This window comes from Bubalus kerabau, chromosome 10 (assembly GCF_029407905.1).
Source record: "Bubalus kerabau isolate K-KA32 ecotype Philippines breed swamp buffalo chromosome 10, PCC_UOA_SB_1v2, whole genome shotgun sequence".
Taxonomy (NCBI): Eukaryota; Metazoa; Chordata; class Mammalia; order Artiodactyla; family Bovidae; genus Bubalus; species Bubalus kerabau.
In genome coordinates, this window is record NC_073633.1 from 96447734 (window position 1) to 96475645 (window position 27912).

General features: G+C 39.5%; 1 long non-coding RNA gene across 1 annotated transcript; it reads right to left on the reverse strand.

Annotated features, from left to right (window-relative positions):
- Nucleotides 1-1298: 1298 nt before the first annotated feature.
- On the reverse strand, nucleotides 1299-27592 carry LOC129621873 (uncharacterized). Its single transcript, XR_008699778.1, has 4 exons — nucleotides 27418-27592; nucleotides 17636-17787; nucleotides 10263-10393; nucleotides 1299-1743 (listed from the first exon to the last, which is right to left on the reverse strand). It is a non-coding gene; the product is annotated as an uncharacterized LOC129621873 (long non-coding RNA).
- Nucleotides 27593-27912: the final 320 nt, after the last annotated feature.

Here is a 27912-nt window from a genome sequence, read left to right on the forward strand (position 1 = left end):
TTCTCGCCTGGAGAATCCCATGGACAGAAGAGCCTGATGGGCTATATAGTCTGTAGGGTCATAAAGAATTGGACACGACTGAGCACACACATATATATATTATATCACCAGGAAAATATGCCTACTTCAGAAACACTCACAGGGCTATGGAGATAGATGGAGAGGATGAGGAAATAGAAGGAATTTTCTCTCTAATACGGACATCCTCAGTCGCAATTTTTTCTTCTTCTTCTTCTGAGAATTTGGCCACTATAGAAGAGAAAAATTCTTAAGGCCCTGAAAACTGCTTAGAGGCACCACTGACACTTGCTTTTAATTCAGCTCCTTCATTGGCACTTGAAACCCACGTCCAGCCTCCTTAGCACCTGAAGAGCTTTTTGTGCTCTTGTTTTTCTTGGGAGACTTATGCATCACACAGAGGCACAAGGCAGAGACAGGGAAGACTGGCTTTGTTTGGGGAGAGTGATGACAAGGGTCCCCCGGATGACGAGGGTCCCCCAGGCTTCCACCCTGTTTTCTCCAGTCGGCTCCAGGACTGCTTTTACTGAAGGAAGTGAGAACCCAGCTTTTGAAGTTGCTTCTTGGCTACGTAACAGTCTTAGAAGAGGAAACCTTTTTTGCTTATTATTTATGTATTCATTTTTAATGGACTCAAGAGTAAAAGGAAGCTGAGAAAGCTTTGTAGAAATACGCTTTATCTGTACATGTTCATCCTTCATTTTTGAGGAAGGATTTGAGAAAAGGTTAAAGAGTGTTCTGATGCCCCTATTTTCTTATCACTTACAACAGAAGCTAAACGTTTGTTCTCCTTCTCAACTCCCTCTAAGGTAGGTACAAAACAGCTGAGTACCTAACACAGGAGGCTAACTGAGCTGCAGCATGATGCTGGCTCGGAAGGTAAAGAATCTGTCAGCAGTGCATGAGACCAGGGTTTGATCCCTGGGGGAGAAAGATCCCCTGGAAAAGGGAATGGCTCCCCACTTCAATATTCTTGCCTGGAGAATTCCATGGACAGAGGACCATGGTGGGTACCGTCCATGGGGTTGAAAAGAATCAGACACAACTGAGCGACTGACTCTTCATGATGAAGAGTTAGGTTCTTGAATCAGCGAGGTCCTCACTGGATTGTCAGTTGCTCCATCATCCAGTTGTGTCATAATGCCTCCTGGACCCAGAAAAGAGGACACCTACCCTGGACTCTGTGGATTAAGGGGTTTTCAGATCCAAAACGGAGAAGGCAATGGCACTCCACTCCAGTACTCTTGCTTGGGAAATTCCATGGAAGGAGGAGCCTGGTAGGCTGCAGTCCATGGGGTTGCGAAGAGTTGGACACAACCTAGCGACTTCCCTTTCACTTTTCACTTTCCTCCATTGGAGAAGGAAATGGCAACCCACTCCAGCGTTCTTGCCTGGAGAATCCCAGGGACGGGGGAGCCTGATTGGCTGCCGTCTATGGGGTCGCGCAGAGTCGGACACGACTGAAGCGACTTAGCAGCAGCAGCAGCAGCAGTAGATCCAAAACTTCCAAACTACATTTACTAACTCAGGATCCTGCATTCAACACTGACACACGATTGTCAACATCCATTCTCGCGATTAACACAATTCAGGACCCAGAGAAATGTTTCCCCATATCTCTTCAGAAGAAAAGTCACCTCCAACTGGAATACTGCGAAGGCTTGCGGGCGGTGCTGCTGGGACATCAAAGAAGAACACTGCTTCGGAGCGCAGGGACGATTGGAGCTGCAGCAGAGGCGTTTAGATAAAAGACAAATTAATTAACTTGTCAAAACTTCCTCTTAGATAGCATAAATGCAATACATTCTTACATAATGAAGTGTCATTTCCAAGTTGTACTGAAACAAATGGCTCCAAAGACATCCACTAATTAGAGCAGTTTCTGCAACAGTTGTGTTGGTGACTAAGGAACATTTTGTAACATTAAACATTATGTTACATTCAATTTGTACATATATGTGGGTATACTGAGATCTAACACGTGCTGTGGTGTTATGCAATCATGTCCGACTCTTTGTGACCCTGTGGACTGTAGCCCGCCAGGCTCCTCCATCCATGGGATCTCCCAGGCAAGAATACTGGCGTGGGTGGCCATTTCCTTCTCCAGGGGATCTTCCCGACCCAGGGATTTAACCCAGGTCTCCTGTGTCTCCTGCATTGACAGGTAGATTCTTTACCATCTGAGCCACCAGGGAAGCCCAAGAGATGTAGTATGGGACAATGTAATGCCATCTCTTTACGTTGGTGTTTAAATGGCTATTAAATACTCAAAGTGGGATCAGTTTTGTTTTTATAAAATATTTCTTGAGATTTTATTAAATTTCAAAGACTGAAGTAAGCATTTCATCTTTATGAAATTAGTTTAATATTCTTTAAATATACTTATATTAGGCTCTCCAAAATTTAATAATTTAAAATATTTTAGAAGAAAATAAATTTAAATTTGAATCACAGTAGTTTGATCCTTTACATTGATTTTAATTTATAGTTTTGATAAACTATATTGGGTACATAATATTTGAATTTGGGCAAAATACATGCAAATGTTGCATACTTTCAGTACAATTTTGCTTTATTTTTTTAATCCTTTAGATTATTACACTGGTAGAATACAAATATTTCAAAAAAATTTGCTTATAACAGTATAATTATTGTGCTCAAGACAAGAAAAATATATTTTAAGGAATATCCATCATAATAATTTTTTATTTTCTTATGTTATTACTCATTCATACATTTTTACTCCAGAGACATAATATCTGAAAACATACAGCAATTGTTAACTTTAATCACTTTTAATGTTTTGTCAACAAAATGTTGGATGGCATCACTGCCTCAAAGGACATGAGTTTGAGTAAGCTCTGGGAGTTGGTGATGGACAGGGAAGCCTGGTGTGCTTCCCTGGGATCCATGGAATTGCAAAGAGTCGGTCACAACTGAATAACTGAACTGAACTGAGTAATATAAAAAATATAGATTTACATCTATTTTTCAATTTTGTTTTTATGAAAGTACATGTGTCAAAATAGAAGAATGCAATATATTTATTTACCACTGTGATACTTTGAGCTATTACTATTAAATATGTTGCCATATGGCAGGAAGTCCTTTATTTATGTCCTCACCCAGCTCCTACAATTTCTACAAATGAGTCTGAGTAAATGATCTTTAGAATTAAACCTCTTGGGACTTGAATTTCCTCATCGGTAAAATCAGAATGATTATACTTCCCAGCATGATGGTGAAGATGATAGGAATGTCATAATCTCTTTAGCACATGAAAGATGGTGAGAGTTCAGTTGTGGTGAATTCAATTATGGTGTCCATAATTTTCTTATTTTTTTCTCTTTATTTTATTTATTTTTTTGTTAATTTTATTTTATTTAACTTTACAATATTGTATTGGTTTTGCCATATATCAAAATGAATCTGCCACAGGTATACACATAATTTTCTTACATGAAGCAACATCTAACTAGCTTCTGATATAGCATTGTCCAATGAGATAACATGTAAGAACCATGCTGTCTCTTTACATAGGCATTTAAATGTGTTGAACATGAGAAGTACAAATGATGCTATTTTTATAAAAGTATTTAATGAGATGTTTTTAAATGTCAAAAACCAAATGAACAGTTCAATTTTACTTAATTAATTTAGATAACACTTCTTAAGATGATGGTGGGGCTGAAATAATGAGATGATGGCAGAAAATGAAGAGGAACTAAAGAGCATCTTGGTGAGAGTGAAAGAGACAAGTGAAAAAGCTGGCTTAAAACTCATCATTCAAAAAATGAAGAACATGGCATCCAGTCCCGTCACTTAATGGCAAATAGATGCAAAACAATGGAAACAGTGACAGACTTTTTTTTCTTGGGCTCTAAAATCACTGCAGATGGTGACTGCAGCCATGAAATTGAAAGACTCTTGCTCTTTGGAAGAAAAACTATGACCAACCTAGACAGCTTATTAAAAAGCAGAGACATTACTTTGCTGACAATGGTCTGTGTAGTTGAAGCTATAGTTTTTCCAGTAATCATGTATGGATGTTAGAGTTGGACCATAAAGAAGACTGAGCACTGAAGAATGGAAGCTTTTGAACTGTGGTGCTGGAGAAGACTCTTGGACAGCAAGGAGATCCAACCAGTCAATCCTAAAGAAAACCAGTCCTGAATATTCATTGGAAGGACTGATGCTGAAGCTCCAATACTTTGCCCACCTGATGTGAAGAGCCCACTCGTTGGAAAAGACCCTGATGCTGGGAAAGATTGAGGGCTGGAGGAGAATGGCACGACAGAGGATGAGATGGTTGGATGGTATCACCTACTCAATGGACATGGGTTTGAGCAGACTCTGGGAGAGAGTGGAGTTCAGGCATACCTGGTGTGCTGCAATCCATGGTGCCACAAAGAGTCAGACATGACTAAATGACTGACCAAGAACAACAGAATGATGGTAAAGGCAAAATGTAATTATACCCATAAAGCCTTTAGCAGAGTAAGTGCCTGAAAGATGGTGAGAATTCAATTATGGCATTTATCATTTTCTTATATGAAATAACTTCTAACTGAAGGAGATCAGCCCTGGGATTTCTTTGGAAGGAATGATGCTAAAGCTGAAACTCCAGTACTTTGGCCACCTCATGCGAAGAGTTGACTCATTGGAAAAGACTCTGATGCTGGGAGGGATTGGGGGCAGGAGGAGAAGGGGACGGCAGAGGATGAGATGGCTGGATGGCATCACTGACTCGATGGACGTGAGTCTGAGTGAACTCCGGGAGTTGGTGTTGGACAGGGAGGCCTGGTATGCTGCGATTCATGGGGTCGCAAAGAGTTGGACATGACTGAGCGACTGATCTGTATCTGTAACCTATGATACAGCATTGTTCTTATTAAATGTATCCCAACCAAAGTTAAAATTTTTTTCTGGCATTAGTGAAAACACAAAAATTTACCTTATAAAGTTCAGTTGCTATAGAACATGGCTATTTTAAAATACAGCACTTTGTTATCCACCTTTTATTTACAGAGAGGGAGAGCACACGTGGTGTTTTGGCCTCAGGTATAATTTTTTTTAAAGGTACTTGTTTGGCTCCTCTAATCTTTCTTTTCCTTTTCTGTTTTATTATTTACTATAGAGCTTCCACTTTTATAACACCAAACACAGCACTGAGTGTAGAAGCTTAAGAAGCATGAATTTAATTTTTCAGTACTCCTTTTATTTTGTTGAAAATTTTTATTTAAATTGGTTAAAAAAATAAAGAAAGAAAAAGACACCCAATATGGGCCCTTAAACTAAAGTGCCTACCTACTTTTCTCATGGATTTCTGGTCGTGAAATTGATAGCTCTTGTATCACTCATGGTGCTTATTGACTTTAAAATTTTTAATTCATACTAGACATCACAAGAGTAAAATAGAAATCATAAACAAAAGCAGCATAAGGCAGACAGGTCAAAATGAACACCAAAGGAAAACAAAGCATCATAAGAATTATATTTTTAGCTTAAACAAAATAATTTTAATAACTACAAGGGTTTGAGAAAAAGTTACCAAGAAGATCATCTTCCACTATCTAAAATGACATAACAGAAACAATAGACAACTCTCCCTTTATGGGAATTGTCGAGGTAGATCTATTTCTTTATTAACAACAATGAAAGTTGAACCTAAAAACCAGATTCACTATTCCAAATAATATCAAAACATGACCATTAGATAGCAGATTTCTTTTGGCACTTTAAGTCATGAGATGATGATGTCAAATTGTTATAAAAATATTGCTCAATATTCTGTGCTGTTCACTTATAATTGAGTTGTTATCTGTAGGGAATGCTGATAATATGCTTTTGAAAAAAAGGAGATCTCAGTAGTTGGTCAGAGGGAATGAAATGTAAGGTTCTATTGGTTTGAGACAACTTATCTCTAATCAGCTATCTCTGTAACGTTGTAGCTCTTTCTATGTATGGAATCTGATTTCTTATTCAACTATTTTGTATTTTCTCAATTATGATTTTATAACAATTCTGTTTATATATCCAAGTGTAGTGCTTTGAACTTACTACTCATAAAATTACATCTATTGGTTTATAAAACTGACCCAAAATTTTCTGGAATACCCCCACTAAAAGTACCCAAATATGGGCCCATATGTCTTATTATCTGAACAACTCAAAGCCATTTAGTTCCAAGTTCTCTCTACCCCGCTGCCCTTGTCACTTTCAGAAAGTATACAGATTGCCCCCATAACCTTCATGGCTGGGGGGTCCTGTGACCTTGTTCTGATATTTAAGACCATCCAAAATAAAGTCTCAGTCACTCATACAATAATATTTTCATTCTACATGTAAGCTTCCAAAAATTCAAACAAACTCTACCTTTCTTTAATACCAGAACATGCTAGATCATTTTGATTGTGATTTCTGCCTGGAATGACAGCCTGCCTCCTATCTCCTACATTAGAAATCCATCCTGTCCCTCAAGGTTCATTGTTCCTAATCTCTCCAATCACTAGCTGAGCTCTTCCTTCTTTAAACCATTATATTCCAACTCAAAACACGTTATACTCTTTGTGGTATTTTTAATATTGTGCCTTGAATATCAGGTTTTGTTGGGATTTTTTTTGTTTGTTTTTGTTTTTCAAGGGTGAAGTACATTTGCCAATTGCCATTCTGGATCACTTCTCCTTCAAAGCAAAAGCTGGGATTTACTTATCTTTAGAACAATGTCAACTCTAAGAAATCTGTTGAATTAAATATTTATGTTGACTCAATTTCTAGATTTTTAAGGCATGTCTAGATATATCTGAAATTTGGAAATGTGGAAAGAAAGAAAAGCTAAGGGATACTGGCAGTGGAAGTGAGAAATAGATTTAAGGGACTAGATCTGATAGAGTGTCTGATGAACTATGGATGGAGGTTTATGACATTGTACAGGAGACAGGAATCAAGACCATTCTCAAGAAAAAGAAATGCAAAAGAGTAAAATGGCTGTCTGAGGAGGCCTTACAAATAGCTGTGAAAAGAAGGGAAGTGAAACGCAAAGGAGAAAAGGAAAGATATACCCATTTGAATGCAGAGTTCCAAAGAATAGCAAGAAGAGATAAGAAAGCCTTCCTCAGCAACCAATGCAAAGAAATAGAGGAAAACAATAGAATGGGAAAGACTAGAGATCTCTTCAAGAAAATTAGAGATACCAAGGGAACATTTCATGCAAAGATGGGCTCGATAAAGGACAGAAATGATATGAACCTAACAGAAGCAGAAGATATTAAAAAGAGGTGGCAACAATATACAGAACTGTACAAAAAAAAAAAAATCTTCATGACCCAGATAATCACGATGATGTGATCACTCACCTAGAGCCACACATCCTGGAATGTGAAGTCAAGTGGGCCTTAGGAAGCATCACTATGAACAAAGCTAGTGGAGGTGATAGAATTCCATTTGAGCTATTTCAAATCCTGAAAGATGATGCTGTGAAAGTGCTGCACTCAATATGCCAGCAAATTTGGAAAACTCAGCAGTGGCCACAGGACTGGAAAAGGTCAGTTTTCATTCTAATCCCAAAGAAAGGCAATGCCAAAGAATGCTCAAACTACCACACAATTGCACTCATCTCATGCTAGTAAAGGAATGCTTAAAATCCTCCAAGCCAGGCTTCAGCAATATGTGAACCATGAACTTCCAGATGTTCAAGCTGGTTTTAGAAAAGGCAGAGGAACTAGAGATCAAATTGCCAACATCCGCTGTATCATGGACAAAGCAAGAGAGTTCCAGAAAAACATCTATTTCTGCTTTATTGACTATGCCAAAGCCTTTGACTGTGTGGATCACAATAAACTGTGGAAAATTCTGAAAGAGATGGGAATACCAGACCACCTGATCTGCCTCTTGAGAAACCTGTATGCAGGTAAGGAAGCAACAGTTAGAACTGGACATGGAACAACAGACTGGTTCCAAATAGGGAAAGGAGTACGTCAAGGCTGTATATTGTCACCCTGCTTATTTAACTTATACAGAGTACATCATGAGAAATGCTGGACTGGAGGAAACACAAGCTGGAATCAAGATTGCCAGGATAAATATCAATAACCTCAGATATGCAGATGACACCACTCTTATGACAGAAAGTGAAGAGGAACTAAAAAGCCTCTTGATAAAAGTGAAAGAGGAGAGTGAAAAAGTTGGCTTAAAGCTCAACATTCAGAAAACTAAGATCATGGCATCTGGTCCCATCACTTCATGGGAAATAGATGGGGAAACAGTGGAAACAGTGTCAGACTTTATTTTGGGGGGCTCCAAAATCACTGCAGATGGTGATGGCAGCCATGAAATTAAAAGATGCTTACTCCTTGGAAGGAAAGTTATGACCAACCTAGACGGCATATTAAAAAGTAGAGACATTACTTCGCCAGCAAAGGTCCATCTAGTCAGGGCTATGGTTTTTCCAGTGGTCGGGTATGGATATGAGAGTTGGACTATAAAGAAAGCTGAGTGCCAAAGAATTGATGCTTTTGAACTGTGGTGTTGGAGAAGACTCTTGAGAGTCCCTTGGACTTCAAGGAGATCCAACCAGTCCATCCTAAAGGATATCAGTCCTGGGTGTTCATTGGAAGGACTGATGCTGAAGCTGAAACTCCAATACTTTGGCCACCTGATGCAAAGAGCTGACTCATTGGAAAAGACCCTGATGCTGGGAAAGATTGAAGGCAGGAGGAGAAGGGGATGACAGAGGATGAGATGGCTGGATGGCATCACTGATTTGATGGACATGGGTTTGGGTGGACTCTGGGAGTTGGTGATGAACAGGGTGGCCTTGCGTGCTGCAGTTCATGGGGTCACAAAGAGTTGGACGCGACTGAGTGACTGAACTGAACTGAACTGAACTGGCTTATTTGAGCAACTTAATCTCTTGTGTAGAACCATGCCTAAAGGTTACTCTTCAAATAGTCTGTTAATATATGGAACTACTCAGTGGGTTTCTGTTTGATTTCTATAAATAGGAAAAAAGTCACTGCAGATTTATCTGTTCATTCATTTTTTCAGCATTGTAAACACTTATTTTCACTGTTTGAATCTTTAAGTTGCTAGAAGTCCCTTGGAACATAATGAATATTAATAATTGCATCTGCTAATACTCACCATCTTAACAGCTCAAAAGTTCCACAGATTATATTATCATCTATAAAAATCACTCTTTGGTATAGCCTGCTCTGTTTGGAATCAGAGTGATGAATAAGACAATCTACTGAAGTTTCTTTCTGGCTTCTGTGAAATATCAAGAAATTAGACACCAAGCACATTTAGTCATTAATGGTCTCACGGCACAAATTGCCCAAAACAAGATGCTCACAACCCAGATACCTTGGCCTAACTCCAAAGAAAGTCATTACATTCAGTCTACTGAAATTCCCAGTGCAGTAACTGGAACTGGGTTTTGTATCCTGCTTAGGTGAACTCTTATGCAGTATCATTGTATAGCAATAAGACAGCTGCTATATTTGATTGACTTCTACTTTCTCCCAGTTTTAGCAACTAAAATGGCTTTGTACCAAATTTTTCTAATAAGAACTTCAACAGATAAGACCTACATATTCCTTCCTCTGTTTCTTTGTTGTTATTCAGTCATGAAGTCGTGTCCAACTCTGCAATGCCATGGACTGCAGTATGTCAGGCTTCCCTGTCCTTCACCGTCTCCTGGAGTTTGGTCAGACTTAAGCCCATTGAGTTGGTGATGCTATCCAACCATCTCATCCTCTGTCATCCCCTTCTCCTCCTGTCTTCAATCTTTCCCAGCATCAAGGTCTTTTTCAATGAGTCAGTTCTTTACATCAGGTGGCCAAAGTAGTCAGCCTAGTGATGCTTATGCTTTCCAATACACTATGTTTGTCACAGCTTTTCTTCCAAGGATCAAGCGTCTTTTAATTTCATATTTCTAAGACCCAGGATTTCTGCTAAGAAGACAACTTATGGACAGGGTTATGTAATCTCAATCTTATAAAGAACCTAGTTGCAACATGGCATAGACATATTTTAAATCACCATGAGGAACTCATTTTTTCCTCATCTTTTTCAGCAAAAATATAAAACATAAAAAATTAGAGGAAGAGATAGGGAATATACCTGATAAAGAATTCTGAATAATGATAGTGAAAATGATCCAAAACCTTGAAAACAAATTGGAGTTACAGATAAATAGCCTAGAGACAAGGACTGAGAAGATGCAAGAAAGGTTTAACAAGGACCTGCTGCTGCTGCTGCTGCTAAGTTGCTTCAGTCGTGTCTGACTCTGTGCGACCCCATAGACTGCAGCCAATCAGGCTCCCCCATCCCTGGGAGTCTCCAGGCAACTGGAGTGGGTTGCCATTTCCTTCTCCTAGAAGAAATAAAAAAGAGTCAATATATAATGAAAAATGCAATGAATGAGATAAAAAACACTCTGGAGGGAACCAACAGTAGAATAACGGAGGCAGAAGATAGGATAAGTGAGGTAGAAGATAGAATGGTAGAAATAAATGAAACAGAAAAAAAAGAAAAAAGAATTAAAAGAAATGAGGACAACCTCAGAGACCTCTGGGACAATGTTAAATGCCCCAACATTCAAGTCATAGGAGTCCCAGAAGAAGAAGACAAAAAGAAAGACCATGAGAAAATACTTGAGGAGATAATAGTTGAAAACTTCCCTAAAACGGGGAAGGAAATAATCACCCAAGTCCAAGAAACCCAGAGAGTCCTAAACAGGATAAACCCAAGGCGAAACACCCCAAGACACATATTAATCAAATTAACAAAAATCAAACACAAAGAACAAATATTAAAAGCAGCAAGGGAAAAACAACAAATAACACACGAGGGAATTCCCATAAGGATAACAGCTGATCTTTCAATAGAAACTCTTCAGGCCAGAAAGGAATGGCAGGACATACTTAAAGTGATGAAAGAAAATAACCTACAGCCCAGATTACTGTACCCAGCAAGGATCTCATTCAAATATTAAGGAGAAATCAAAAGCTTTACAGACAAGCAAAAGCTGAAAGAATTCAACACCACCAAACCAGCTCTCCAACAAATGCTAAAGGATCTTCTCTAGACAGGAAACACATAAAGGGTGTATAAACTCGAACCCAAAACAATAAAGTAAATGGCAACGGGATCATACTTATCAATAATTACCTTAAATGTAAATGGGTTGAATGCCCTAACCAAGACAAAGACTGGCTGAATGGATACAAAAACAAGACCCCTTTATGTGTTGTCTACAAGAGACCCACCTCAAAACAAGGGGCACATACAGACTAAATGTGGAGGACTGGAAAAAGATATTCTATGCAAATAGAGATCAAAAGAAAGCAGGAGAAGCAATACTCATGTCAGATTAAAATAAACTTTAAAACAAAGGCTGTGAAAAGAGACAAAGATGGACACTACATAATGATCAAAGGATCAATCCAAGAAGAAGCTATAACATTGATAAATATATATGCACCCAACATAGGAACACCACAGTATGTAAGACAAATGCTAACAAGTATGAAAGGGGAAATTAACAATAACACAATAAAAGTGGGAAACTTTAATACCCCACTCACACCTATGGATAGATCAACTAAACAGAAAATTAACAAGGAAACACAAACTTTAAATGATACAATAGACCAGTTAGACCTAATTGATATCTGTAGGACATTTCACCCCAAACAATGAATTTCACCATTTTCTCAAGCACACACGGAACCTTCTCCAGGATAGATCACATCCTGGGCCATAAATCTAGCCTTGGTAAATTCAAAAAAATTGAAATCATTCCAAGCATCTTTTCTGACCATAATGCAGTAAGATTAGATCTCAATTACAGGAGAAAAACTATTAAAAATTGCAACATATGAAGGCTGAACAACACGCTGCTGAATAACCAACAAATCACAGAAGAAATCAAAAAAGAAATTAAAATATGCATATAAATGAATGAAAATGAAAACACAACAACCCCAAACCTGTGGGACACTTTAAAAGCAGTGCTAAGGGGAAAGTTCATAGCAGTAGAGGCTTACCTCAAGAAACAAGAAAAAAGTCAAATAAATAACCTAACTCTACACCTAAAGCAACTAGAAAAGGAAGAAATGAAGAACCCCAGGGTTAGTAGAAGGAAAGAAATCTTTAAAAATTAGGGCAGAAATTAATGCAAAAGAAACAAAAGGGACCATAGCAAAAATCAACAAAGCCAAAGCTGGTTCTTTGAGAAGATAAATAAAATCGACAAACCATTAGCTGGACTCATCAAGAAACAAAGGGAGAAAAATCAAATCAACAAAATTAGAAATGAAAATGGAGGGATCACAACAGACAACGCAGAAATACAAAGGATCATAAGAGACTATTATCAGCAACTATATGCAAATAAAATGGACAACTTGGAAGAAATGGACAAATTCTTAGAAAAGTACAACTTTCCAAAACTGAACCAGGAAGAAATAGAAAATTAACAGACCCATCACAAGCATGGAAATTGAAGCTGTAATCAGAAATCTTCCAACAAACAAAAGCCCAGGACCAGATGGCTTCACAGCTGAATTCTACCAAAAATTTAGAGAAGAGCTAACACCTATCCTACTCAAGCTCTTCCAGAAAATTGCATAGGAAGGTAAACTTCCAAACTCATTCAAAGAGGCCACCATCACCCTAATACCAAAACCTGACAAAGATGCCACAAAAAAAGAAAACTACAGGCCAATATCACTGATGAACATAGATGCAAAAATCTTTAACAAAATTCTAGCAAACAGAATCCAACAACATATTAAAAATATCATACATCATGACCAAGTGGGCTTTATCCCAGGGATGCAAGGATTCTTCAATATCCACAAATCAATCAATGTAACACACCATATAAATAAATTGAAAAATAATAACCATATGATTATCTCAATAGATACAGAGAAAGTCTTTGACAAAATTCAACATCCATTTTGATAAAAAAAAAAAAAACCTCCAGAAAGCAGGAGTAGAAGGAACATACCTCAACATAATAAAAGCTATATATGGCAAACCCACAGCAAACATTATCCTCAATGGTGAATAAATGAAAGCATTTCCCCTCAAGTCAGGAACAAGTCAAGGGTGCCCACTCTCACCACTACTACTCAACATAGTTTTGGAAGTTTTGGCCACAGCAATCAAAGAAAAAGAAATAAAAGGAATCCAAATTGGAAAAGAAGTAAAACTCTCACTGTTTGCAGATGACATGATCCTCTACATAGAAAACCCTAAAGACTCCACCAGAAAATTATTACAGCTAATCAATGAATATAGTAAAGTTGCAGGATATAAAATCAACAGACAGAAATCCCTCGCATTCCTATACACTAACAATGAGAAAACAAGGAAACAATTCCATTCACCATTGCAACGAAAAGAAGAAAATACTTAGGAATATATCTACCTAAAGAAACAAAAGACCTATATATAGAAAACTATAAAATACTGGTGAAAGAAATCAAAGACGACACAAATAGATGGAGAAATATACCATGTTCATGGATCAAAAGAATCAATATAGTGAAAATGAGTATACTACCCAAAGCAATCTATAGATTCAATGCAATCCCTATCAAGCTACCAACGGTATTTTTCAGAGAACTAGAACAAATAATTTCACAATTTGTATGGAAATATAAAAAACCTCAAATAGCCAAAGCTATTCTTCTTTCTTGATAAAGAAGAATGGAACTGGAGGAATCAACCTGCCTGACTTCAGTCTCTACTACAAAGTTACAGTCATCAAGACAGTATGGTACTGGTGCAAAAGCAAAACTATATATCAGTGGAACAAAATAGAAATCCCAGAGATAAATCCAAGCACCTATGGACACCTTATCTTTGACAAAGGAGGCAAGAATATACAATGGAGAAAAGACAATCTCTTTAACAAGCAGTCAACCACTTGTAAAAGAATGAAACTAGAACACTAACACCATACACAAAAATAAACTCGAAATGGAGGAAAGATCTAAATGTAAGACCAGAAACTATAAAACTCCTAGAGGAAAATATAGGCAACACTCTCTGACATAAACCACAGCAGGATCTTCTATGACCCACCTCCCAGAATATTGGAAATAAAAGCAAAAATAAACAAATGGGGCCTAATTAAAATTAAAAGCTTCTGCACAACAAAGGAAACTATAAGCAAGGTGAAAAGACAGCCTTCAGAATGGGAGAAAATAATAGGAAATGAAGCAACGGACAAAGAATTAATCTCAAAAATATACAAGCAACTCTTGCAGCTCATTTCCAGAAAAATTTTCTCCAAAGGAGACATACAGATGGCAAACAAACATATGAAAAGATGCTCAACATCACACATTATCAGTTCAGTTCAGTTGCTCAGTTGTGTCTGACTCTTCGCAACCCCATGAATCACAGCACACCAGGCCTCCCTGTCCATCACCAACTCCCAGAGTTCACTCAAACTCATGTCCATCGAGTCAGTGATGCCATCCAGCCATCTCATCCTATGTCATCCCCTTCTCCTCCTGCCCCCAATCCCTCCCAGCATTAGGGTCCTTTCCAGTGAATCAACTCTTTGCATGAGGTAGCCAAAGTATTGGAGTTTTAGCTTCAGCATCAGTCCTTCCAATGAACACCCAGGACAGATCTCCTTTAGGATGGACTGGTTGGATCTCCTTGCAGTCCAAGGGACTCTCAAGAGTCTTCTCCAATACCACAGTAAAAGCATCAATTCTTCAGTGCTCAGATTTCTTCACAGTCCAACTCTCACATCCATACATGACCGCTGGAAAAACCATAGCCTTGACTAGACAGACCTTTGTTGGCAAAGTAATATCTCTGCTTTTCAATATGCTATCTAGGTTGGTCATAACTTCCTTCCAAGGAGTAAGCGTTTTTTAATTTCATGGCTGCAATCACCATCTGCAGTGATTTTGGAGCCCCCCAAAATTAAGTCTGACACTGTTTCCACTGTTTCCCCATCTATTTCCCATGAAGTGATGGGGCCAGATGCTATGATCTTCGTTTTCTGAATGTTGAGCTTTAAGCCAACCTTTTCACTCTCCTCTTTCACTTTTATCAAGAGGCTTTTTAGTTCCTCTTTACTTTCTGCCATAAGAGTAGTGTCATCTGCATATCTGAGGTTATTGATATTTATCCTGGCAATCTTGATTCTAGCTTGTGCCTCCTCCAGCCTGGCGTTTCTCATGATGTACTCTGCATAGAAGTTAAATAAGCAGGGTGACAATATACAGCCTTGACGTACTCTTTTCCCTATTTGGAACCAGTCTGTTGTTCTATGTCCAGTTCTAAATGTTGCTTCCTGACCTGCATATAGGTTTCTCAAGAGGCAGGTCTGGTGATCTGGTATGCCCATCCTTTCAGAATTTTCCACAGTCATTGTGATCCACACAGTCAAAGGCTTTGGCATAGTCAATAAAGCAGAAATAGATATTTCACTGGAATGCTCTTGCTTTGTCCATGATCCAGCGGATGTTGGCAATTTGATCTCTGGTTCCTCTGCCTTTTCTAAAACCAGCTTGAACATCTGGAAGTTCATGGTTCATGTACTGCTAAAGCCTGGCTTGGAGAATTTTGAGCATTACTTTACTAGCGTGTGAGATGAGTGCAATTGTGTGGTAGTTTGAGCATTCTTTGGCTTTGCCTTTCTTTGGGACTGGAATGAAAACTGACCTTTTCCAGTCCTGTGGCCACTGCTGAGTTTTCCAAATTTGCTGGCATATTGAGTGCAGCACTTTCACAGCATCATCTTTCAGGATTTGAAAGAGCTCAACTGCATTTCCATCACCTCCACTAGCTTTGTTCGTAGTGATGCTTTCTAAGGCCCACTTGATTTCACATTCCAGGATGTCTGGCTCTAGGTGAGTGATCACACTATTGTGATTATCTGGGTCGTGAAGCTCTTTTTTGTACAGTTCATCTATGTATTCCTGCCACCATTTCTTAATATCTTATACTTCTGTTAGGTCCATACCATTTCTGTCCTTTATCAAGCCCATCTTTGCATGAAATGTTCCCTTGGTATCTCTCATTTTCTTGAAGAGATCTCTAGTCTTTCCCATTCTGCTGTTTTCCTCTATTTCTTTATATTGATCACTGAGGAAGGCTTTCTTATCTCTCCTTGCTATTCTTTGAAACTCTGCATTCAGATGCTTGTATCTTTCCTTTTCTCCTTTGCTTTTCACTTTTCTTCTTTTCACAGCTATTTTTGAGGCCTCCTCAGACAGCCATTTTGCTTATTTTGCATTTCTTTTCCATAGGAATGGTCTTGATCCCTGTCTGCTGTACAATGTCACGAAGCTCCACCCATAGTTCGTCAGGCACTCTATCTATCAGATCTAGTCCCTTGAATCTATTTCTCACTTCCACTGTATAATCATAAGGGATTTTATTTAGGTCATACATGAATGGTCCAGTGGTTTTCCCCACTTTCTTCAATTTCAGTGTGAATTTTCCAATAAGAAGTTCATAATCTGAGCCACAGTCAGCTCCCGGTCTTATTTTTCCTGACTGTATAGAGCTTCTCCATCTTTGGCTGCAAAGAATATAATCAATCTGATTTTAGTGCTGACCTTCTGGTGATGTCCATGTGTAGAGTCTTCTCTTGTGTTGCTGGAAGAGAGTGTTTGCTATGACCAATGTGTTCTCTTGGCAAAACTCTTTTAGCCTTTGCCCTTCTTCATTCCGTATTCCAAGGCCAAATTTGCCTGTTACTCCAGGTGTTTCTTGACTTCCTACTTTTGCATTCCAGTCCCCTATAATGAAAAGGATATATTTTCTGGGTGTTAGTTCTAAAAGGTCTTGTAGGTCTTCATAGAACCGTTCAAGTTCAGCTTCTTCAGCGTTACTGGTTGGGGCATAGGCTTGGATTACCGTGATATTGAATGGTTTGCCTTGGAAACAAACAGAGATCTTTGTGTCGTTTTTGAGATTGCATCCAAGTGCTGCATTTTGGACTCTTGTGACCATGATGGCTACTCCATTTCTTCTGAGGGATTCCTGCCCGCAGTAGTAGATATAATGGTCATCTGAGTTAAATTCACACATTCCAGTCTATTTTAGTTCACTGATTCCTAGAATGTCTACATTTACTCTTGCCATCTCCTGTTTGACCACTTCCAATTTGCCTTGATTCATAGACCTGACATTCCAGGTTCCTATGCAATATTGCTCTTTACAGCATTGGACCTTGCTTGTATCACCAGTCACATCCACAACTGGGTATTATTTTTGCTTTGGCTCCATCCCTTCATTCTTTCTGGAGTTATTTCTCCACTGATCTCCAGTAGCATATTGGGCACCTACAGACCCAGGGAGTTCCCCTGTTATTATCCTATCATTTTGCCTTTTCATACTGTTCATGGGGTTCTCAAGGCAAGAATACTGAAGTGGTTTGCCATTCCCTTCTCAAGTGGACCACATTCTGTCAGACCTCTCCACCATGACCCTCGCGTCCTGGGTGGCCATACACGGCATGGCTTAGTTTCACTGAGTTAGACAATGCTGTGGTTTGTGTGATCAGATTGGCTAGTTTTCTGTGATTATGGTTTCAGTATTCTGCCCTCTGATGCCCTCTCACAACACTTACTGTCTTACTTGGGTTTCTCTTATCTTGGATGAGGGGTATCTCCTCACGGCCACCCCTCCTGACCTTTGACATGGAGTAACTCCTCTCGGCCCTCCTATGCCAGCGCAGCCACTGCTCCTTGGACGTGGGGTTGCTCCTCTCGGCCTCTGCCGCTGACCTCGGGCAAATCAAAACCACAATAAGGTACCATTTCACTCCAGTCAGAAAGGCTGCTATCCAAAAGTCTACAAGCAATAAATGCTGGAGAGGGTGTGGAGAAAAGGGAACCCTCTTACACTGTTGGTGGGAATGCAAACTAGTACAGCCACTATGGAGAATAGTGTGGAGATTCCTTAAAAAACTGGAGAGAGAACTGCCACATGACCTAGCAATCCCACTGCTGGGCATATGCACCAAGGAAACCAGAATTGAAAGAGACACATGTACCTCAATGTTCATCTCAGCACTGTTTATAATAGCCAGGACTTGGAAGCAACCTAGATGTCAGTTAGCAGACAAATGGATAAGAAAGCGGTGGTACATATACAGAATGGAATATTACTCAGCCATTAAAAAGAATACATTTGAATCAGTTCTAACGAGGTGGATGAAACTGGAGCCTATTATACAGAGTGAAGTAAGCCAGAAAGAAAAACACCAATACAGTATATTAACACATATATATGGAATTTAGAAAGATGGTAACGATAACCTTGTATGCGAGACAGCAAAAGAGACACAGATGCATAGAACAGTCTTTTGAACTCTGTGGGAGAGGGTGAGGGTGGGATGGTATGGGAGAATGGCATTGAAACATGTAAATTTTCACATGTGAAACGAATCGCCAGTCCAGGTTCAGTGCATGATTCAGGGTGCTCGGGGCTGGTGCACTGGGATGACCCAGAGGGATGGGATGGGGAGGGAGGGGTGAGGGGGGTTCCAGATGGGGAATACATGTACACCCATGGTGAATTCATGTCAATGTATGGAAAAACCAATACAATATTGTAAAGTAAAAAATAAATAAATAAATAAAACAGATTTTAATGAAAAAAAAAAAAATCAGTTGGCATGTTATACAGAGACCCTTTCACTTAGTTCTTTCAACAACAATAAAAATGTATACTCTTATGTTGGAGCACTGCTATTGCCATTTAACCAGTGACACTAAATCTAGTGCATGGGACATGATGTTATAGGTGGTTCTAGCAGCATTTAAATGATTCTTATTTTCAGACCAAGATATGTTTATTCATTCTTAGACTTATAAAACTTCTGTATATTTACTAAATGTAATTCATTAATATATAATCTGGTAAACTACTATAGGGGAAGCCTTTAACTCCTTTCCTCATTCCTAGATATTTGTTTCTTTTTTAACAAGCTGCAAATGAAATTGGCCAAGTCTTTGGCTGCACTTACTGATGAAAGATCAAGAGAATGTGAGACGACATCTCACAAAAGGAACAGTTAATAATCACTAGCATGTACTGGGGACCTTACCACATGCCAGGCACTGCTGGGTTAAAGATGTGAGCTCATTAATTGTCACAGTAACCTTATGAAGTGGGTGGTTTTATATTTTGGCTTAATGATGAGGGGAATCAGAGTTAAAGATGTATAACTTGCCTAATACCACAGTTAGAAAGTGGCAGAATTTCATCCAGGCAGTCTGATGATCTCAATTCTACAATATAGATGATAGAAAAATTTCAAATATCATAGTATCTTAGGATGAAAACAACATTTATGAAAAACTGTGAGAGAAACTAAGCAAGTCTCTCAAGTTTTTTGTAAAGAAAACTGGCATTAAATTTCAGTCTAAAGTTTTAAATGGTCTAAACAAGTAGTTACCCACAGAAAATAGTAATTGTTCTATGTAGGTTCCAAATGAAAGGAAACTTGAGCAACTTTGCTTCCAGGTAGCTTGTTCCAGCTTCAATTCAGTTCAGTTCAGTCGCTCAGTCATGTCCAACTACTTGTGACCCCAAGAATTGCAGCACGCCAGGCCTCCCTGTCCATCGCCAACTCCAGTTCACTCAAACTCACATCTATCGAGTCAGTGATGCCATCTAGCCATCTTATCCTCTGTCGTCCCCTTCTCCTCCTGCCCCCAATCCCTCCCAGCATCAGAGTCTTTTCCAATGAGTCAACTGTTTGCCTGAGGTGGCCAAAGTACTGGAGTTTCAGCTTTAGCATCATTCCTTAGCCTATGTTAAATAGGACATTAAAAAAAATTGTATTGGCCTTGATTGAAAAGGAAAAAGCAAGAGGCAGAGAGAGAGACATACATAGACAGACGGAGAGAGACAGAGAGAGGGAGGAAGGAAAAAAACCAGATTTATTAAAAACAATCTTTTAAGCAAACGTTTCTTCTTTACTGTAAAACAATCAGTAATACTTGGAATAATATAATAAGAAGACCAACAGCACTGACTAATGCAAAGCAGGTTCATTTAGGTTCATTTTGCTTTGCTGAGACATTAAAGGAAGTGAGCGAATACAATCAAACGCTTTTGTTTGGACCTTGTTGAAAATCCTTTTTTCGCTTCCTTTTGTTGCTGTCATTTAACTCTTAGTTATCCAGAAATCCATTAAATAAGACAATTTATTTCTTGTGCATCATGTGTTAATTTAGGGCTCGCTATGTCACTCCATGAACAAGAGTGAGATGCTAAGCTACCCATCCCAGACAGGAATTTTGAAGCAAACTCTCTTCTGACAAGAGGGCTGGACAGGAGAGAGGTTTGTGGAATAAGTGAGGCCTCTTTAATCTTTATTTCAGGTCCTCCAGTACCTCTTACAAATGTTTTCGATTACTCAAATGTGGCTCTCTTATTTTTTGAGGTTAAGGTTTATAAAATTTATTATGCGTCAGAATCACCTGAAGAGCTGGCTAAAACACACTGCTGGGTCCCGCCCCCAGAATTTCCAATTTAGAGTGAGGCTGTGGATTTTATGCCTGACCCGTTCTTCGGTGATCCTGATGTTGCTGGTCTGGGGGCAGTGCTTTGCAAAACACACTGTAAGTTATGCGGAGGCATCCTTCTGCTAGGCTGACCATTCTGAAATCTAGAGCCGACATTTTTTCCCACGTGTCCCCTGCTGTCACTGCGTCACTTTTTAGGGACTCCAGCTGCGCAGCTTAAGCGGTTTACACGACTGTACAGGTCGTGAACACTGGTGAAATGTACAAGGCGAGGCACTTGTTACAGACTCTGCTAATCAGAACATTTCTCTGGGAATTTTTTTTTTTTTTTTTAATTGAGATCAGAAATGTGAAAATCTCTCTCTCACTCTATCTCTGGTACAAAGTGCCAGAGCATGAAATGTAGGAGGTCTTGGTATTTCCTGTATGTCATGTAAGGTACAGAGAAAGCAAAGGCAACCCACTCCAGTACTCTTGCCTGGACAATCCCATGGACGAAGGAGCCTGGTAGGCTGTGGTCCTCAATGGAGTCGCTAAGAGTAGGACATGACTAAAGTGACTTAGCAGCAGCAGCATGTAACCTAGTCCAAAGGGCAAAGCATAACGTAGATTTGCTACAAGAAGCAGTGGTGAGAGATGGAAAAGTATGGGAGGATTGAATTCCAGCTATCCCTGTGACTACCTTTCTTGTTGTTTGGATAAGTGAAATGAACTAGCAACCTGCCAAACAAATTGCCTTTTCTCCTAGCCAGCCTGAATTGGATTTTTGCTACTTACTACAGAAAATATACAGCCCTTTCATCTGTATTTGTCAATGCATGCATTTCTCATAAGGAGTTAAAACCATGTAAAACCAGGTAGCAAAGCACAAATATTTAGTGCACAAGTAAACTGGCTTATGGAAATACATCCCAAATCACTCGACTCAGAAAACATTTCTAATGACAGAACTCAAGAGGAACAAACTCTTGCTCGTATATGTCCCATCTAAGTTCACCTTGACCATTTGAAAACCTGGCCCCAATGTCAATCTCTTCAGCCAGACCATCAGGAAGCAGAAGAAATATTTCACAACCAAGAAACTCATATTCTTTAGCAGCCAAGACCACATAAATAGCTCCCAAAACACACTCGGAAGCTCTAGGGTGACCCACTCTTCCCACTTTAATCAAGACTATCGTAGTTTAAAAATAAAAGTCACATGGGATACATATGTCTTTTTGAATTGTGGTTTTCTCAGGGTTGGGAAGATCCCCTGGAGAAGGAAATGGCAGCCCACTCCAGTACTATTGCCTGGAAAATCCATGAACGGAGGACCCCATGGACTCCATGGGGTCTCAAAGAGTCGGACATGATTGAGCGACTTCACTTTCACTTTCTTTTCTCAGAGTATATGCCCAAGAGTGAGTTTGCTGGGTCATATGGTAGTTTTATTCCTAGTTTCTTAAGGAATCTCTGTACTGTTCTTCAGGCTTCCCAGGTGGTGCTAGTGGTAAAGAACCCGCCTGCCAATGCAGGAGACATGAGACGCGGATTTGATCCCTGCGTCAGGAAGATTCCCTGGAGGAGGGCATAGCAACCCACTCCAGTATTCTTACCTGGAGAATCCCATGGACAGAGGAGCTGGTGGGCTACATCCACAGAGGCACATAGTTGGCCACAACTGAAGCATCTTAGCACTCACTCATACTGTCCTCCATGGTGGCTATATCAATTTATATTCCCACCAATAGTGCAAGAGTTTCCCTTTTGTCCATAACTGAAAGGGTGTTGTTGAATCACGCGAAGACACTGGGATTCTTGGTCCCCGGAGGAGAAGAATTCAATCCGGGGCCAGAGACGAGGCTTGATCGCTCAGAGCTTTTGTGTAATAAAGTTTTATTAAAGTATAAAGGAGATAGAGAAAGCTTCTGACATAGGCATCAGAAGGGGGCAGAAAGAGTACCCGCTTGCTAGTGTTAACAATGAAGTTATATACTCTCCAATGAATCAAAAAAATGTCTGGAGGTTGTAAAGACCTCCCATAATTTACATTTTAAGATAACAGAATTAGCCAGAAGGTTTAATCCAGAGACTGTCCTCAGGCAGGATACATTATTGTTATATAATCCTAAGGAATGTAGAGAAGGAAAAAAAAGTTTGTCCTTTCTTCCTCCTTGAGAATTCCAGACCCCTCTTTCCTTGGGGACCCCTAGACTCCTTATCAACCTGCCTAGGAACTGACTCTCTCATAACCTCTCCAGCGTTTATTGTTTGTAGGCTTTGTGATGATGGCATCTGACTGGTGTGAGGTGATACCTCATTGTCGTTTTGACTTGCATTTCTCTAATAGTAAGCAGTGGTCGGAGGGAGGCTCAAAAGGGATGAGATGTGACAGTTATAATTGATTCACGTTGTTGTACAGCAGAAACCAATACAACATTGTGAAGCAATTGTCTTCCAATTAAAACATAAAATAAAACTAAAGTCCCAGGTCCCTGGAATCCCTTCAAGTCTTCAGCAAACCACGACAGTTGGACAACCCACACTGAGCCCACTGTTTACTGAAGCAGTGATTGTCTGCCCTTTTCTTCTGAGAAAACTGTGGTCTTTCAAAATGGAAACTGAAAAATAAAACCTGATGGTTTTGGTTTCAAGAGAGCAGGAGATGAATGAAACCTTAGCAAGTCCTCATATTAACTACCCATTCTCAGCACATCATTGATCTGTGACCATGCAATTCCAGGTAGTTTTTTGCCCACATTGAGGACCAAGCTTAGCAAATTTCATCTTTTCCTTTTCACTATTTATCTAGCACAGTTGAAAATTTGTCTTTATGCAGACCAGTTAATGTTAAACTGTGTTGAAGCTAAAGATGTTGATGTGCTTCCCAGACTGTTACTAGTCTCCCTCATTTTTATTAGCAAAATTTTAAGTGGCTGATATGTTATCACTATGGTAGCCTTTGGTTTTACATAGAAGACTCTTCTGGACGTACTGTCTTAATCTCAGGGCAATTTCTGTTGTTGAAATGGATAAATCATTAATTGACCCAAATTGAACCAGTGCTCATTTTGAACAATACTAGGATATTGATTGTATTGTGTTCTGGTCCAATTATCATTTAACCAAACGCACTGGGTCCTGTCAAAGATACCAAAATACAGAGATAAAATTCACCAAATGCCTGCTGAATGAATAAGCATATGGCAGTGTGTCTATTTGGAATATATCATGGAAAATTTGACAAGTAATTTAAATGTATATACTTGCAGTTACCTATCACTTCTGGGTTAATGCAAAGAAACGACTTTCTATTTCACCCAGAAACTCCTCCTTTTTCTCTTCTCTCTGGTTTCCAAGAATCTGTTGTCATTATTGCAGTTTCCTAGGCTTGAAAACCAGGTGGCTTTCACCTTCCATGACCACAAATCACCTGGTTTTGTAAATGTCTTATGATAATCTCTCTGGTGCTTCTATTCCGGCTCAGGTCATATTAACTTCAGCCTCGATCATTATATTAATAACAACCTCTTCTCTTGGGGCTCTCCCTTGTTCTCTACACTTTAATCCACTGTGACATGATCATGGTACTTATTTCCTTTAAGTGTGATTTGATCATTATACTAGCATGCTGAAAAACATTCATGACTCATATCAAACAACTGAGTAAAAAAAAAAAAAAAAAAACAGGTGCATATAAAACTGATCACTTACAAGATATTTGATATTTGCAATAACAGTCAAAATTAAAACTGTATTATTTGAATCAATTCTGACCCAAATTTATTGCTGACATTTGGAGCTGGGGTGTCTTTCTAGCTTCCACTGTGGATTTCACATGTTCCCAGTAGTATTTTTGCTACCAAGCTTCTGGGAATTTCTAGGAGGAGTCAGCGCCGTGTGATACATTTTGATTCACAGAGAATGATAAACTGGTGGTAATGGAACCAAGCTTGCAAGATCAATTTCCTTTTTTCTTCTGTGAATGCAAAACTTCACAGCTGCTAGTCTAATGAATTAGCCCAACATAGAGTCCTAATTTTTCCCTGTGTTCTTTTCTCTTGAAAAATACTGTTTATATTCTTTTAAGAAATCACATAGTAAAAAGGCAACATCACATAAAATTAGCTGTGACAAAACCTATGAACATAAATATTTATAAAAATGAATAAAATTTCTGAAAGATTCTAAACAAATGTGAGCTTCAAAAACCAAGATAACTTGAACTGTAGAGTGTAGCACTACATTAGACATTTCAAGAAAGAATGAAGCTTTTCCCTCAAGTAGGTTAGGATAGCTTGATGAACAAAAATAAAAGACAGAGGGACTTTCCTGGCAGAACAGTGGTTAGGACTCTGTGCTTCCATGGCAGGGGGAATGGGTTTGATCCCTGGTCTGGGAATAACATCCTATGGAAAAGTCAAATGAACATTTTGGCTAACCCAATAGATAAAGTGAGGATAGGTGGAGAACAGCCGAAATGTTTTAGTTGAAGGAAATATAAGTAGATAAGAAAGAAGTGACTACCTGGGATTTGGGGAAGCAAAGAGAGCAAGTCAAGCTGAGGTTTAAGAGATGGGTGCAATCTACCAGGAAGGAAAGTGGGAGGAGGCATTCCAGGGGAAGGATATGAACAAAGAGCCACAAAAAGGGTTTCACTTAGAGCATCACCAGGCATGTTGGATGGCCAAAGCTCAAGATGATAAGAGGAGGCTTAGAAAAAGGAAAAAGTGAGGTCGCTTAGTAGTGTCCAACTCTTTGCAACCCCATGGACTGTAGCATACCAGGCTCCTCTGTCCATGGGATTTTCCAGGCAAGGGTACTGGATTGGGTTGTCATTTCCTTCTCCAGAGGATCTTCCCAAACCAGGATTGAACCCAGGTCGCCCACATTGCAGGCAGACGCTTTACCATCTGAGTCACCAGGGAAGCCTCTAATATATTACTTATTATTGAATAATAATAGATTTATTTTGAAGTGCTTCAAATGGAGGGTTTCCAGATTTGTCAAATAAAAATCATGATTCCCAGTTTATGCCTTCACATTCCTTGGTTACCAGAGATGCTCTGTGAAAGGCATGAAGTCTTTACCACTTGGAAGATGCCAGATTGATTGAGCAGCCAATGAAGGCACATCTGAAGCACCAGCTCAGAGGTGATACTCAGGAGGATGGGGAGTCATTCTAGCAAAAAGCATAGGCATTATATGATGCATCTTTATATACGATGTCCCTAATAGGTAAAATAAATGGGCACAAGAACAAAGAAGTGGTTAGTTATGGTTCCATTTAGAGTTATTTCCAATGAGTCATTCAGGGACTTTATGCTTTTCATTCTCACGAATTAAAGGCTCTGGTCTTCACACAGAGCATATTTGTCAAAGTCCCGTTGAATAACAACTACGGTGGCCATTTGGGATCTTTGGACTTCTTGAGTCCATAGACCAATAGATAAGATGTAGCCAAGGTAGCAAAGACAATTAATCCTGATCATTAGGAAGAGATAATCCTCCTATTCAATAGTGATGACCATGTGATCCACTTGGGGGTGTCTTAGTAATTACCCCACCACATTATTTCTGTAATTCATCAAGTATAGTTACCTAGGCATGGTGACAATGAATTCAGTGTACTCAGGGATGAGAATTTGGGTCATACCATAGGTAAGTCACCAGGTTCAACAAAAACAATAGCCAAAGATGAGAGAACATAATGTAGATAGTGAAGGAAGGAAGGACAAGTGTCATTTACAGACTCCAGGCTCCCTCTTCTAAGTTTACTCATAAGAGAAGCTATCAGAATCCTACATCTGCTCCCAAAACATATATGAGGAAATGGACCTGAATAATGCAGTGGATCAGTATTGGTAAATATGGGGATGGGTTGCCTAGACTCACCTCCAAGAAAGGAATTGCCACTCAGTTGTAAGCAGTATAGTAAGTTCCTTTGGTGTCTACTTCAGCAAGGAATGGTAACCCACTCCAGTGTTCTTGCCTGGGAAATCCCATGGACAGAGGAGCCTGGCGGGCTACAGTCCATGGGGTCGCAAAGAGTCGGACATGACTGAGCAACTAACATTAACATTTGGTGTCTACTTCAATTTCAGAGAGTCATCTGATCTAAGGTCTTCCCAGGTAACCCATAGCTGGTGACTGAGGGAGTCACTGGCAGGAAGACCTGGCCATCTTGACCCAAGATGGGACCATTTCAACTTCTCTCTGGAGTGCTCTCCTGGGTTGGGTGAGGGTTTGGCAGGCTGTGTTGCTCTTCAGCTTCTACTCTGCCCACTAATGATCCCCTTTCTTAATTTCACAGATGTTGATCTCCAATAAGCATCTCACATTCCAAACCCAACCTAAGATAACTGACACAGGATTTGAAAGGATGTAAACTGGGTTTCTAGGGATATATTAAGACTTATGTAACCCCAGGGGCAAGTTCTCATTGATAATTAACAATTACAAGTGCACCCTATCACCTGATGAGGCAGTAGAGACAGTAGTTATTAAAAGAAACATTTTTTGATCCAGAAAATGTAAGCTTGCATCTTGACTCTACCACTCCCTTAGATCGGTGATTCTCAATTGGGATAATCACCCCAACACACTTTGCAATATTTGGAAGCATTTTTAATGGTTAAAAACAGAACAGGATGCCACCAACAACTGTGGATAGAGACCATGAACACTGTTCACCATCCTACAATGCACAGAACAGCATGAACAATGATGAAATCCCACTCTCGCATTTCAGTAGAGTTTAGGTTGAGAAACCCTGCCCTAAATGACTAACCTTCTGGGAATTCCCTACTCTTACTAAGTACATTCATTTCCTCGTGTTGCTATAATAACCCCAAATTGGATGGCTTAAAACAACACAAATTGATTCTCTTACCATTGTGGAGGCCGGAAGTTGGAAATCAGGCTCACTTGGCTAAAGTCAAGGTCCTGGTAGGACTGGTTCTTCTGGACAGTCTAGAGAAGAACCTGTTTACCTCTTTCTTCTTCTAGCAGTCACCTGGCTCATGGAGCTTTCTTGTATCACTCCACCCTCTGTCTCCATAATCGCGTCTTCTACTCTGCGTGTCTTGACTCTGCTACTCCCCTTACATTAGGAGTCTTGTGATTACATCAAGCCCAGAAAATCTCTCCATCTCATTCTAAGGATTAGGACACAGGCACCTTTGGGATCATGCTATCTACCATACTAAACCTTAGTTTCTCATCTGCAAAGTGGAGATAGTGAGAGGGCATGTGGGCTTCAGTGGTTTCCACTTATGGGCTCAGTAGCTGTGGTGCACGGGCTTAGTTGACCCTTGGCATATGGAATCTTCTGGATCAGGGATCAAACCTGTGTCACCTACATTGGCAGGCAGATTCTTTTTTATTT